The sequence below is a fragment of the Salvelinus fontinalis genome, chromosome 36, assembly GCF_029448725.1.
Source record: "Salvelinus fontinalis isolate EN_2023a chromosome 36, ASM2944872v1, whole genome shotgun sequence".
NCBI classification, from domain to species: domain Eukaryota; kingdom Metazoa; phylum Chordata; class Actinopteri; order Salmoniformes; family Salmonidae; genus Salvelinus; species Salvelinus fontinalis.
Window position 1 is genome coordinate 5,906,958 of NC_074700.1, and position 15,153 is coordinate 5,922,110.

Sequence of the window (15,153 nt, forward strand, 5' to 3'; positions counted from 1 at the left end):
TGATTCTCAACAGGGAAAGGGCGCTCAAAGGCTCAAAGGCACACTTCTCTGATGGAACAGAAGAAGAACACACACACACACACATCTGGGTTCCTCTGAGCCAAAGAACAAGGTTTTGGCAGTGAGGTATAGGAGGGGGTAGAGCCCCCCTCCAACACGTGCCAATAGACTGAGCTGCGGTGCAGTGAAACTCTAGCCAAGAAGTGACCCAAGTCCATTTGTGACAGCCGTTAAGCCGGAGGACCTAGGCACAGCTTCATTTATGGCAGCAAAGTGTTTGGAAGTTAAATTGTGTTTAATGATCACTACCCCCCCTTGCTAGCTCTTCTCTACTCCCAAATAGAGTGTCTGCAAAAAGGCATCTAAGAACTAGTCCCTTGCTGGGCTTGAATACAGACTAATTGTCCCCCAACGATGTGGATCTGTCTCTGTCTGTTAGTACGTTCGTCACACGCGATACCTCAGACAGTACTGGCCCGATTTTGACGAAACTTGAGTGAATGATGCGCCTTCCCATAGAGATCCGGCATTTACAAAATGACAGTGGTGGCGCTATAACAAGCGATTGAAAATGTAAACTGTTAAAGGTCACGCCCCACACCCTGTTGGACCTAAAGTAATTCAATTTGGTACATAGGTCCCTCTCCTCACAAGGAACACATTTGCCTCGGGGACTCATAAGGTCTGCATGATGGATTTTCCACCATTTTAAATGTTGTGAAAAACACTTAAAAAGGCTACTCCTCTGGCATCGAATGATCGATCTGCGCTGCATCATTCACACTGTTGCCTTGTTATCCTTTCACAATGTTAAGGAATGTATCACAAGATCCAAAAATTATAAGCCTTAAACCGAGTCTGATACAAACAACATGAGCGTTGAGTCAGCCAAAATGTAATGAAGTTGTCTAGCAAATATGCTTGAAAGACACTTACTCTGCTGCTTACAATCATTTCTTTAACTACTGGAATGTATTGCTAAATCCTATTGTTATCTCCTATTGTTATCTCCTATTCCCCATCTACAGGCAGTCTGTAAATCCCCTCTACCTCTCTTCCCTCCAGGACACATGTTCACAGCCACACTCACAGAGGTAACTAGTGTTCTCTTCCTGACTTCTATGACTTCTATAGACCCCTGCTTCTTTGAACAGCTACTGCCATTAAAATGGTCCCTTTCAGAACTTTCTCAATGTCCTTGACCTAGATACCAACTTTAAAGGAAGCATGTCGAGAGTAAATGGAGAAAATTATATTTTGGAGATTATTTCCTTTTCAAACAACCGAAAGTGAGCAGGTGTAATCTGAATAAAGGGAAAAAGGTCCTTCTTGAACATAGGATGAGACATTCTTACCAATTTACTAGAGAACCAATTTGGATTTATGTATAACTTTTGTATGACTGATGCCTTTAATATTTAGGTCTAATGCTTTAGGTCTAATGAGGTCTAATGCTTTAATATTTAATCATTGCTACCCTCCGAATTCATATTCGTTATATAAATAGGCCTTTTTAATTTTGTCTGGCTTGCCGTTCCAAATAAAATTGAATATTTTTTGTTCATATAATTTTAAAAGCAGGTCATTAGGTGTAGGCAAAACCATAAGCAAATAGGTAAACTGTGATATGACTAAAGAATTAATCAGGGTGATTTTTCCACAAATAGACATGTATTTTCCTTTCCATTGTAGCAAGATCTTATCTATTTTTGCTAACTTTCTATAAACATTTATTGGAGTGAGATCATTTCTTTCTTTTGGGATTTGTATACTGAGTATGTCCACATCTCCGTCAGACCATTTAATTGGTAAACTCCATGGTAATGTAAAATTTGCATTTTTTTGTGATCCAATACGTAATATCATAATTTGGTTTTAATCCAGAGAGGATAGCAAAAGTATCTAGATCCTCTATGAGGTCGTGGAGAGATTCTAATTGTGATTTTAAAAGAAAACATGAATCATCAGCGTACAATGACACCTTCGTTTTTAAGCCACGGATTTCTAATCCCTTAATATTATTGGATCTAATTTTAACAACTAACATTTCGATGGCAATAATAAATAGATATGCCGATAGTGGACAACCTTGTTTTACTCCTCTAGATACTTTAAAACTTTCTGAGATGTAGCCATTATTTACTATTTTACACCTAGGGTTACTATACATAATTTTAACTCATTTTATAAGAGATTCCCCAAAATTAAAATATCCTAGACATTTATATATAAACTCCAGTTGTACTTTATCAAAGGCCTTTTCAAAATCAGCTATGAAAACCAGGCCTGGTGTCCCTGATATTTCATAGTATTCTATTGTTTCCAGTACTTGTCTTATGTCCAATGTATCTTTCATGTAAAAAACCTGTCTGATTAGGATGAATAATATCTGACAATACTTTTTTAATTCTATGCGCCAAGCATTTTGCTAAGATTTTTGCATCACAACACTGAAGTGTAAGAGGTCTCCAATTTTTTGTCACGTTCCTGACCTTATTTCCTTTGTTTAGTTGGTCAGGACGTGAGCTGGGTGGGCAGTCTATGTTGTGTGTTTCTATGTTTGGTTTAGGGTTGTCAACTAGCCTGATATGGTTCTCAATCAGGGGCAGGTGTTTTACGTTTCCTCTGATTGGGAACCATATTTAGGTAGGCTGCTCTCACTGTTTGTTTGTGGGTGATTGTTCCTGTTCATTGCGTTCTTCGTTGTCTGTATGTTCGCATGTTCAGGTCTGTAGCGTCGTTAGTTTCATTTTCTGTTTATTGTTTTTGTTCGTGTTGTTAAGTGTTTCCAATAAATATGGAAACATACCACGCTGCGCTTTGGCTCTTCCACCTAACGACAAGCGTTACATTTTTTAAATGGACTGGATCTTTATATATACCATTTGGGTCCTGTTTCAGTAATAATGATATCAGACCTTCTTGTTGTGTGTCCGGTAATCTACCATTTATTTAGGAGTGGTTAAAACATGCTAATAATGGTCCTCTGAGTATATAAAAAAAAGTTTGGTATACTTCCACTGGTATGCCATCCAGCCCTGGAGTTTTCCCATCCTTAAATGCCCCAATTGCATCAAGAAGTTCCTCCTCTGTAATTTGGCCTTCACATGAGTCTTTCTGTCCAGATGTTAATTTTACATTATTATTAGGAAAAAAATCCATACAATTAGTTTCAGTTAGTGGAGATGGAGGAGACATATTCTTAAAGTACTTTACTTCCTCTTTCAAAATATTTTGGTGAATCATGCGTGACTCCATCATTTGTAACAAGTTTTAATTAAATAAAATTGGTAGCATTTCTATATTGAAAATTGAAAAGGAATTTGGTGCATTTTTCCCCATATTCCATCCAGTTCTCTATATTTTTATAATATATTACACTGGCTCTTTCTTGAATAAGTTCCTCCATTTCTTTTTGTTTTTCCTCTAACTTATTCTGTGCCTTTATGGTACAGTTTTTATTGCTATCTAACTGTACTGTTAGTCCTTCAATTTCCTTTGTTAATATGGACTCTTTTGATCTAAATTGCTTTTGTTTTATAGATGAGTACTGAATTGCATGGCCTCTAAAGGCACACTTAAAAGTGTCCCATACAATAAGGGGATCTGCTGTACCTATGTTATGTCAGAAAAAGTCAGTTATAATTATTCTGTCCTAGTTCTAAACAATTTATCATCTAGTAGGCTTTGATTGAATTTGCACTATCCTCGCCCACGTGGAAATTCTGTAATGGTAATATATATGCCAATTATGTGATGTTCCGACCGCATTCTGTCCCCTATCAACACTTTTTAAACTTTTGGTGCCAGAGAGAATGTCATAAGAAAGTAGTCAAGACGACTAGCTTGATTAAGCCTCCGCCATGAATACCTCACTAGGTCAGGGTATTTAAGTCTCCATATATCCACTAATTCCAATATATCCATGACATTCATGATTTCCTTAAGTGCCTGAGGGGGATAGTTTGTAGTGTGATTTCCTTTCCGGTCCATAGAAGTATTTAACCTGTTTGGGGTGCAAGCCCGACCTCGGACCGAAAATGACACCCCTGCAGAGCGCGAAATTCAAAATCTATTTTTTAAAAATATTTAACTTTTACACATTAACAAGTCCAATACAGCATTTGAAAGATAAACATCTTGTCAATCCAGCCAACATGTCCGATTTTTTAAATGTTTTACAGAGAAAACACCACATATATTTATGTTAGCTCACCACCAAATACAAAAGTGGACAGACACGTATGAATTATGATTATGAAGTATGAATTATGATTGAAGTAGCATGCACAACCAACCGAAATAAACTAAAACCAACCTAAAGAGCCCAGAAAAAACGACCTCAGATGACAGTCATATAACATGTTACACAATAAATCTATGTTTTGTTCATAAAAAGTGCATATTTTAGCTATAAATCAGTTTTACATTGATGCTACCCAAAAATGCTAATACATAGCTACAGTCTGAATCCAGCCGGGAGTAGCCAGAGAAAATACATACACCAACGTCGGCTACTAATTACACCTCATAAAACATTTCAGAAAAACATATGGTGGATAACTAATGAAAGACAGATATCTTGTGAATACAGACAACATTTCCGATTTTTGAAGTGTTTTACAGCGAAAACACAATATATCGTTATATTAGCTAACATCATAAGCTAGCATAAGGCAGCATTGATTCTAGTCAAGCGCTAGCCTAGCATAGTTAGCAGAGTTAGCATTCAACAGTTCGACATATATATGAAAAAGCATCCCAAATTGGGTCTTATCTTTCTTGGTACTCCATCAGAATGTTGTAACGGGGTCCAATGTCCAGTAGAGTCTTTAGTTGGGTTCCAGAACGAATTATTTCCCTCTTTGGTTAGCTAGCACGGTAGCATTGCTGCGCCAGAAAGCGTTTCTTCAAAAAATTCTTCCGTCGTTTCACATCTAAAGTCCAGAATAAATTGCAATAATATAATTAAAGTATATTGAAAAAACATACTTTAGGATGATTTTGTGACATGTAGCAAATAATATCGTAGTCAGGCATCATATTCAACGTTAACTACCTTGTTCCAGAAGCCGAGATCAAATTATCCTTCGCGCCCGGATTTTTATTTTAACTGCGCAGGTCTCACAAGAAGTTGTGTTATTCAGTCCAGGGACGAGATATTCGACTCCTTTCAATTCTCACTTCCGCATTACAGTCTGACGAACGCCTCTGACGTGTTTATATGGTCCCAAGTCAAATGGCCTTTTATAGAGAAGGTCTTAAAGAGACACATCGCATTTTGGGAAACTCAATTCGGCTGGGAAAATGGCTGTAAAAATATTTCTGTTCGACTTAGAGAAACAATTCAAACCTTTTTAGAAACTACAGACTATTATCTATCCAACAGTAGTAAATATATGCATATTGGAAAATAAAAAGTTTCTTAGGAGGCCGTTTGAAAATGTGCACACATTTTCCAGTTTTTTCAATATTCAGCGTGCAGCCATAACAGGTTTTAAGACCGTATTAAAATCTCCCACCATCATAATAGAGTCTAGTGTTGCTTGTAGAGTTGATAAATTCTTATATATATTTTCAAAGAAGCTTGGATCATCATTATTCGGACCGTATAGGTTAATAAGCCATATATGTTTATTGTCCAATAACATATTTAAAAGAATCCATCTACCTTGATGATCTGTTTGGACAATTTGCACATTTGGATCAAAATTACTGTTAATTAAAACCATCACCCCTTTTGAATTTCTTTGCCCATGGGAGAAATATATTTCACCCGCTCCAGTTCTTTTTCCACAAAACTTCATCTAAAATTGTTGAATGGGTTTCCTGTAAACAATAGATATTATATTAATTATCTTTTAGCCAGGTAAATAAGCTTTTCTTATTATCTGCTAGGCCATTACAATTGTAACTGGCTATACTTATTTCACCACTTACCATAATGAGACACAACTTTCAATTCTATTTATCAAAATATATGTTTGTAAACGTACCATTAAAAAGTAACATGATGAGTAAGTGTCTATATAGCTGTACCATGACATTTTCATTGCTACTAAGTAAACCTCCAATTGGTCCCCACTATTCCACCCGCTAAAATCCCTCCTCATCCCGAGTTGGGTTGTCATCCCAATGCCCAGCAGACCACCCCCGACACCCCGTATCCCATAGCCCTGAAGAGACTGGGTTCCATTCTTCGAAAAGAGCACACAGTGCCATTTACAGAACAGAAGTAGATCAACCGCCAAATGCATTTCCATCACCCTCACCTCGATTTGTTTCATATATAGCCATCAAAAAATATATATTTTAAGAATCCTGTTTCCTATTTTTCATAATTAGCTATTAATATTTGTAGTAATGTAGGCGATTTATGAAAAGGATTTTACCTCTCACCAGTCTCGCCATTATCAAAATTACATTATTACAAGCAATTATTATATTAGCAAACAATTGTTGTGAATCATCCTCTATTGTCACTAACATCTTTTACCCCTTTGCAACAGTTGTGGGATACACACATACACCCACACACTCACACACACTCAACCCTTTCCCCCACACAACCATGGGCTCACATTCTCAACAGTTGCACCATCCCAGAACCCAACTCAAGAAAGGTCTTGATTTACAAATGCACTTACAGTTGCAGCTGTATGAGAAGGCCTGCAAAAAGACCGTGCAAAAAAATGGGGAGAAATTGAGAGATTTTATTAACCATTGTCACGTCCTAGATGATGGAGGGCAAATGTACACCTTTTCCCTGAAACAGATTTTGGAGCGTTGCTTGAGTATTTAGATGTAGCTAAGAAGCGTATTTATTGTAAATTAGTTATTCACTGTGTATATATTCCTAGTGTCACTATTTTGTATTTTATTTCTCATCTTCATCTTGAACTCAGCATTGTTGGAAAAGGACCCCAAGTAAGCATTTCACTGTTAGTTTACACCTGCTTTTTTACGAAGCATGTGACACATAACATTTGATTTGATTTGAAAAACACATTTATTTGGCAGTTCAATGCAGAGACACCAATTGTTGTTTATGTAATGATACATACATATAGTTTTTAATGGATTTTAAGTCATGTTTAATTTTGACATAAAAATACAGAAATCTAAATACTCAAGCAATGGACCTAAAAGTTGTCTGGGCTACTGACAAACATCCAGGCAAGTGTTATAAAGGGCCCAGAACTGTTTTTGAGTGAACTTCCCCTTTAAAACTACTGGAACAGTGGTGAACTTCCCCTTTAAAACCACTGGAACAGTGGTGAACTTCCCCTTTAAAACCACTGGAACAGTGGTGAACTTCCCCTTTAAAACCCCTGGAACAGTGGTGAACTTGCCTGGTAGAGGACACGTTTGTATCTTGTCCCCACGAGCAGTGAGGAAGATGATTCGGAAGGCAAAGTTTTTTCAACGTTGGAGAATTACAGAACTTCTTGGGGTCATCAAGTCTCCAACTCTCCAATTAGACACCACCTCCATGTCAATAGTATATTTGGTAGGGTTGCCATAAAAAAAATGAACTTTATTGAGAGCAACCAACAAATGTAAATGCCTGGAGTTTGCTAAACAACATTGTCACTTGGATTATAACCGGGTGCTATGGTCAGATGAGACAGAAATAGAGCTCTTTGGTGGGTTTGAACTCAAAAGAGGATGCATATGCAGAAAATAACCTCATACCTGCTGTCAAATATGTTGGTGGATCTTTGATGTTATGGGTCTGTTTTGCGTCCACTTGTCCTGGGACCCTTTTAAAGAGGTTTTCCAGAAGTTGTGTATACTTTTTAGCCAGTAGTTCTGGCTGAAAAGGGTCCCCGAAAATGTGCACAATTGTGTATAACGTCATCACGTAATTGCTCGTGCCCATTCAGCGTGTGCACAAAGACAGTAAAAAATCTAAACTGTGGTGTTCATGTGGGGTCCTTGTTGGGTGTGCATGTTGGGCTCACTCCGCAACCTTAATGGACAAAGCTGTGCCGATCCGATCCCAACTCCCACTTTAACCTTGCAACCTCATTGGACATCAACCCACCTGCCAATCAACATTGTTCCTCATGTTCGGTTGTGGCTAGTTCCGGTTGTTGCTTCAGAGTAGTGTGCCAAGCAAGTGATTGTGAAAATGTAATTTTATACAATGGAAAAATTATACGTTTGCATAAAAATATTCTACTCATTGAAAGTCGTGTATTGATTATATATAGCATTTGTCTATGTGATGAATGATCGCTGGCAATCAACTGCAATGTTGGATTATCATGAATACCTGTGTGAATGTTTATAAGGACAAAAAGTTGACTCATGGAATTATTTGATTTAGATTGATTGTTGGCAAAAAAAAGAAAGGTAGGCCAATATTTTCTTATCTAAAAGTGGGTGAAAGTTTGTAGCATAATGTACATTTCTCAAGCGCATTAAAGTTCTATGTGTGTTGTGTTGTTGTGATTCGCGAAAAGGGATAAATGGATGAACGCATGCCTGGTAAAAACCTTATAGTATAGCGTGCAATATATTGAAAAATGTAAACAAAATACACCAGCAACACCATTTAGGAGATACAGATTGTGAGCATAGTGTTTCTGATCGAGTTGACAATTATCTTCTAAATGTATTTTTCTGAATACAATGCCAATCTTTGGCACACAATTTTCTTCTTGGTTTCCAGAGAAATGTAATGAAAGAGACAACAAACTACTACAAATCAAATCAATTTATATAGCCCTTCTTACATCAGCTGATATCTCAAAGTGCTGTACAGAAATCCAGCCTGATACCCCAAACAGCAAGCAATGCAGGTGTAGAAGCAAGGTGGCTAGGAAAAACTCCCTAGAAAGGCCAAAACCTAGGAAGAAACCTAGAGAGGAACCAGGCTATGAGGGGTGGCCAGTCCTCTTCTGGCTGTGCCGGGTGGAGATTATAACAGAACATGGCGAAGATGTTTCAATTGTTCATAGATGACCAGCATGGTCAAATAATAATAATCACAGTAGTTGTCGAGGGTGCAGCAAGTCCGCACCTCAGAAGTAAATGTCAGTTGGCTTTTCATAGCCGATCATTTAGAGTATCTCTACCAGTCCTGCTCTATAGAGAGTTGAAAACAGCAGGTCTGGGACAGGTAGCACGTCCGGTGATCAGGTCAGGGTTCCATAGCCGCAGGCAGAATAGTTGAAAATGGAGCAGCAGCACGGCCAGGTGGACTGGGGACAGCAAGGAGGCATCATGCCAGGTAGTCCTGAGGCATGGTCCTAGGGCTCAGGTCCTCCGAGAGAGGGAAAGAAAGAGAGAATTAGAGAGAGCATACTTAAATTCACACAGGACACCGGATAAGACAGGAGAAGTACTCCAGATATAACAAACTGACCCTAGCCCCCCGACACATAAACTACTGCAGCATAAATACTGGAGGCTGAGACAGGAGGGGTCAGGAGACACTGTGGCCCCATCCGATGATACCCCAGGACAGGGCCAAACAGGAAGGATATAACCCCACCCACTTTGCCAAAGCACAGCCCCCACACCACTAGAGGGATATCTTCAACCACCAACTTACCATCCAGATCTAACTTCTCTTTTCTAACTTATGATGCATGGATTTGATCAATGTTTTGAATGTATTTCACTGTTATTAAAATAACTAATGGTAAGCCCATGCAACCAGGCAATCCCTGTTGCTTCAGATAGCGCGTTCACTACATGACAGAAACAAGCATATAGATCTCATGCAATAACTGATGGCAAGTTTGAATTGAATGCCTTTTTCCAATGGGAGAGGACTTTAGATTGTTAATTATGCATGTATGAGCCATACAGTGACACGTCGAGTCCAAAACGGGAGTATTAAAAAATAACAAGGCTGTTATCAATCCTCTGGAATATCTCTTTAATGTTAAAGGGATCCTGAACTCTATCAAGTACCAGGACATTTTAGCCAAAAACCTGGATGGCTCTAGCTAGGTGACGCGACTGACATAACCACACAGCGAGGAAGTGCTGTAACTCACTAGTCTGGACAGGAGGCTGTTTGTGAATGAAATATTCGCTCAGAAATTGTGCGGACTCATTGATTGGTTCTCTCACATGTATTTGTTCTGTCCTGGGAGTTGAGACTTCTCGTTGTTTTGATTTGGGTGTGTAAAAGACACGGAGGATAAGCAACTAGTAGAAGCACAGCCCCCTTCATTTTCAACGCATCGTGCTGACAACATCGAAACAGCCTTTACAGACTCTAAAGTCAGGAGGACTTTGAGTTAGGTGTTAGCCAGGCTAGGTTGCCTCAACTTGTCCGCAAGTGGAAGACAATAACCCAAAAACCCTTCTTCCAGGAAGACAATAACCCAAAGCACACATCAAAATCCACAAAGAAATGGTTCATTGATCACAATCAACATTTTACAATAGCTATCTCAGTCTCCGGACCCCATTGAAAACCTGTTGTTTGAATTGAAGAGGGCAGTACATAAGCACAGACCATAAGGATATACAAATCAAATTTCAAATCAAATTTATTTATATAGCCCTTCTTACATCAGCTGATATCTCAAAGTGCTGTACAGAAATTATACCAATTTACACAACGGGTGAGTCTAATCTTGAATGCTGAATGGTTAAAACCGCATTCCAGTCGGTGTCAATTCCACAAGTTACCTCCGGCCAAATCTATGAAATTAAAATGTCTATTTATGCTGTTCCATCTGTATCATCCAAGATGACGTAGCAGTCGGAAATGTGTTTTGTCTTGTCCCGTCTTATCCCGTGTAAATAATAGTTTTCCTCATTTTTTTCCTCTGATATATCTCGTATATATTTTATTCTCACTTTCCATCTACGGACTCAATATACTTTACTGCAACCCGCCTCACCCAATGTGGTACGGATATGCTATTTTTATAGTTTAGAACCGGGACCCCCGGTTAGCTAGCTAGTAGTCAGTTAGCCACTGCTAGCGGTCTTCACCATTAACTCGGAAACCAGCCAGCCTCAGCTCGGTCAATACCTGCCAGTCTGCACAGCACAATGTCAACCCAGAGCATATCGGACTGCATTTTCTCTACCACATCTCCGGATTCCTACCTCAAGCTCTGGACAATTATACAGGATCATCGCAGCTAGCTAGCTGCAATCTGAGTGGCTACTCCTGGCTAACGCCTCTGTTCCGAAGCAAGCACCAGTTAGCCTTGAGCTAACTTTGAGCTAGGCCAATCTCCCGGCTAGCCGAAGAGGTCTACCAACTAATTCTTGGGCTACAATACCTCTTTTGCCAATTGGCCTGGACCCTTTATTGCCGACACGGAGCCCCACCTATCCATCACAGCTGGTCTGCTGACGCAATCGTCCGAGGTGGTTTCAACAGGCTTTTCCGTTGCAACGTTGCTGAAGACCCATCTGCTGGCCACGGACCGCTAGCTTTTTGAATCGCCGTGTCTCCAGCTCGCCTAGCGTAGTAGCAACTACCGACCGTCTCCCTGACTCACCTACTGCTGCTCATTGGAACCTATGATCACTCGGCTACACATGCCTCTCCCTAATGTCAATATGCCTTGTCTACTGCTGTTTAGGTTAGTTATTATTGTTTTATTTCACTGTAGAGCCCCCAGCCCCACCGTAAATGCGTCCACACATGCGGAGACCTCTCCTGGCTCAACTGGTGTCTCCAGAGATGCAACCGCTCTTAATGTCACTCAATGCCTAGGTTTACCTCTACTGTACTCACATCCTACCATACCCATGTCTGTACATTATGCCCTAAATCTAATCTACCACGCCCAGAAATCTGCTCCTTTTATTCTCTGTCCCCGATGCACTAGACGACCAGTTCTTATAGCCTTTAGCCGTACCCTTATCCTACTCCTCCTCTGTTCCTCTGGTGATGTAGAGGTTAACCCAGGTCCTGTAGTTCCCAGGACCACACCTATTCCCAAGGCGCTCTAATTTGTTGGCTTCTGTAACCGTAAAAGCCTTGGTTTCATGCATGTTAACATCAGAAGCCTCTTCCCTAAGTTTGTTTTATTCACTGCTTTAGCACACTCCGCCAACCCTGATGTACTAGCCGTGTCTGAATCCTGGCTTAGGAAGGTCACCAAAAATCCAGAAATTTCCATCCCTAACTCTAACATTTTTCGACAAGATAGAACTGCCGAAGGGGGCGGAGTTGCAATCTACTGCAGAGATAGCCTGCAGAGTTCTGTCATACTATCCAGGTCTGTGCCCAAACAATTTGAGTTTCTACTTTTAAAAATCCACCTTTCCAGAAACAAGTCTCTCACAGTTGCCGCTTGTTATATAAACCCCCCTCAGCCCCCAGCTGTGCCCTGGACAACATATGAGAATTGATTGTCCCCATCTATCTTCAGAGCTTGTACTGTTAGGTGACCTAAACTGGGATATGCTTAACACCCCGGAAGTCCTACACTCTAAGCTAGATGCCCTCAATCTCACACAAATTATCAAGGAACCTACCAGGTACAACCCTAAATCCGTAACCATGGGCACCCTCATAGATATCATCCTGACCAAATTGCCCCCCAAATTACCTGTATACTCGCCCTCCAAATACACCTCTGCTGTCTTCAACCAGGATCTCAGCCATCACTGCCTCATTGCCTGCGTCCGTAATGGGTCCGCGGTCAAACGACAACCCTTCATCACTGTCAAACGCTTCAGCGAGCAGGCCTTTCTAATCGACCTGGCCCGGGTATCCTGGAAGGATATTGACCTAATCCCGTCAGTAGAGGATGCCTGGTTGCTCTTTAAAAGTGATTTCCTCACCATCCTAAATAAGCATGCCCCAATCAAAAAATGAAGAACTAAGAACAGATATAGCCCTTGGGTCACTCCAGACTTGACTGTCCTTGACCAGCACAATCCTGTGGCGTACTGCATTGGCATCGAATAGCCCCTGCGATATGCAACTTTTCAGGGAAGTCAGGAACCAATATACACAGTCAGTTAGGAAAGCTAAGGCTAGCTTAATCAAACAGAAATTTGCATCCTGTAGCACTAATTCCAAAAGGTTTTAGGACACTGTAAAGTCCAGGGAGAATATGAGCACCTCCTCCCAGCTGCCCACTGCACTGAGGCTAGGAAACACTGTCACCACCGATGAATCTACAATAATCGATCATTTCAATAAGCATTTCTCTACGTCTGGCCATGCTTTCCACCTGGATATCCCTACCACGGCCAACAGCTCTGCACCCCCTGCAAAAACTTAGTCCCTCCCTCGCTTCTCCTTCACCCAAATCCAGACAGCTGCTTTTCTGAAAAAAGCTGAAAAATCTGGATCCCTACAAATCAGCCGGGCTAGACAATCTGGACCCCCTCTTTCTAAAATGATCCGCCGAAATTGTTGCAACCCCTATTACTAGCCTGTTCAACCTCTCTTTCGTATCGTCTGAGATCCCCAAAGATTGGAACGCTGCCGCGGTCATCCCCCATTTCAAAGGGGGAGATACTCTAGACCCAAACTGTTATAGACCTATATTCGTCCTGCCCTGCCTTTCTAAAATCTTCAAAAGCCAAGTTAACAAACAGATCACCGACCATTTCAAATCCCACCGTACCTTCTCCATTATGGAATTTGGTTACCGAGCTGGTCTTGGGTACACCTCAGCCACGCTCAAGGTCCTAAACGATATCATAACCAGCATCAATAAAAGACAGTACTGCGCAGCCGTCTTCATCGACCTGGCCAAGGCTTTCGACTCTGTCAATCACTGCATTCTTATCGGCAGACTCAATAGCCTTGGTTCCTCAAATGACTGCCTCGCCTGGTTCACCAACTACTTCTCAGACAGAGCTCAGTGTGTCAAATCGGAGGGCCTGTTGTCTGGAGCTCTGGCAGTCTCTATGGGGGTGCCACAGGGTTCAATTCTCAGGCCGACTCTTTTCTCTGTGATTTTGCTCTTGCTGCTGGTGATTCTCTGATCCAACTCTAGGCAGACGACACCATTCTGTATACATCTGGCTGTCACGATCGTCGTCCTCCTCATCTGAGGAGGAGTAGTTGGAAGGATCGGAGGACCAATATGCAGCATGGTAAGTGTTCATCTTGATATTTATTTCAAAAAAGAGAACACTGAACGAACTATACAAAATTAACAAACAACGAACGTGAAGCTATAGAATAATAGTGCTGACACAAAACACTACACATAGACAATCACCCACAACCCACAATGACAAAACAGGATACCTAAATATGGTTCCCAATCAGAGACAACGACTAACACCTGCCTCTGATTGAGAACCATATCAGGCCAAACACAGAAACAGACAAACTAGACATACAACATAGAATGCCCACTCAGATCACACCCTGACCAAACAAAACATAGAAACATACAAAGCAAACTATGGTCAGGGTGTGACACTGGCCCTTCGTTGGACACTGTGTTAACAAACCTCCAAACGAGCTTCAATGCCATACAACACTCCTTCCGTGGCCTCCAACTGCTATTAAATGCAAGTAAAACTAAATGCATTCTCTTCAACCAATTGCTGCGTGCACCCGCCCGCCCGACTAGCATCACTACTCTGGACGCTTCTGAATATGTGGACAACTACAAATACCTAGGTGTCTGGTTAGACTGTAAACTCTCCTTCCAGACTCACATTAAGCATCTCCAATCCAAAATTAAATCTAGAATCGGCTTCCTATTTTGCAACAAAGCCTCCTTCACTCACACTGCCAAACATACCGTCATAAAACGGACTATCCTACCGATCCTTGACTTCAGCGATGTCATTTACAAAATAGCCTCCAACACTCTACTCATCAAATTGGATGCAGTCTATCCCAGTGCCATCCGTTTTATCACCAAAGCCCCATATACAACCCACCACTGCGACCTGTATGCTCTCATTGGTTGGCCCTCGCTAAATATTCGTTGCCAAACCCACTGGCTCCAGGTCAACTACAGTATAAGTCTTTGCTAGGTAAAAACCTGCCTTATCTCAGCTCACTGGTCACCATAGCAACGCCCACCCGTAGCCCGCGCTCCAGCAGGTATATTTCTCTGGTCATCCCCAATGCCAACAGCTACTTTGTCCGCCTTTCCTTCCAGTTCTCTGCTGCCAATGACTGGAACAAATTGCAAAAATCACTGAAGCTGGAAACATATCTCCCTCTCTAACTTTAAGCGT